The sequence below is a fragment of the Ictidomys tridecemlineatus genome, unplaced genomic scaffold (genome assembly GCF_052094955.1).
Source record: "Ictidomys tridecemlineatus isolate mIctTri1 unplaced genomic scaffold, mIctTri1.hap1 Scaffold_122, whole genome shotgun sequence".
NCBI lineage: Eukaryota > Metazoa > Chordata > Mammalia > Rodentia > Sciuridae > Ictidomys > Ictidomys tridecemlineatus.
The window spans coordinates 351,649-352,980 of NW_027521114.1; positions in this window are offsets into that span (position 1 = coordinate 351,649).

A 1,332-nucleotide genomic window follows, 5' to 3' on the forward strand; every position below is an offset into this window, starting at 1 on the left:
GGGGTTCAGACACACTGATACAGATAGCAGAGATGGGGACTGGGATGTTGAAGGATCGTTACAAAGAGCAGAGGTTGGAGACTGCGGTACAGAAGGACTGTTACAGAGAGCAGATCTCGGAGTCTGGAAAGCAGAAAACCTGTTGCAGAGGACAGAGGTTGGAGACTGGGTGGAGAAAAAATGTTACAAAGAGCAGAGTTGGAAAACTGGAGTGCAGAAAGATCTTACAGAGAGCAGAGTTTGAAGACTTAGGTGCAGAAGGACTGTTACAAAGAGCAGAGTTTAGAGACTGGGGTGCAGAAGGACTGTTACAGAGAGTAGAGTTTGGAGACTTGGGTTCAGATGGATCTTACAGAGAGCAGAGTTTGGAGACTGGAGTTCAAAAGGACTGTTGCAGAGACAAGAAGTTGGAGACTGGGGTAGAGAAGCATCGTTGCAGAGCCAGGTTGCAGACTGGGGTGCAGAAGAATCGTTGCAGAGAGCAGATTTTGAAGACTGGGGTGCAGAAGGCCAGCTACAGAGAGAAGAGTTTGGAGACTGTCCTGAAGAAGGCCTTTTACAGAGAGAAGAGGTGGGAGACTGGGGTGCAGAAGAACAGTTATAGAGAGCAGAGTTTGGAGACTGGGTTTCTGAAGGTTCGTACAGAGAGCAGAGGTTGGAGACTGAGGTGCTGGTGGACTGTTAAAGAGAGAAGTGTTTGAAGACTGGGTTGCAGAAGTTTCGTGAAGAGAGCAGAGATGTCAGACTGAGGTTCAGTAGGACTGTTACAGAGAACAGAGGTTGGTGACTGAGGTGTAGAAGGACTGTTACAGAAAGCAGAGGTTGGAAATTGGGGTTCAGAAGGACCTTTACTAAGACCAGAGGTTGGAGACTGCGGTATAGAAAAACTGTTACAGAGAGCAGAGGTTAGAGTCTGGGGTGCAGAAGGAATGTTACAGAGAGCAGAGTTTGGAGACTGGGTGGCAGAACAAACTTACATAGAGCAGAGGTTTAAGACTGAGGTGCAGAAGAAATGTTACCGAGAGCAATGGTTGGAACTGGGGTGCAGAATGATTTTTGCAGAGAGCAGAGTTCGGAGACTTTGTTGCAAAAAGATCTTACATAAAGCAGAGGTTGGAGACTGAGGTGCAGAAGAAATGTACCCAGAGCAGAGTTTGGATACAGGGGGGCAGAAGGACTGTTGCCGAGAAAAGAGGCTTGAGACTGTCCTGCAGAAGGACCGTTGCAGAAAGCAGAGGTTGGAGACTGGGGTGGAAAAGGAATGCTACAGAGAGCAGAGTTCGGAAACTGGGGTGTAGAAGGATCTTACAGAGATAAGAGGTTGAAGACTGG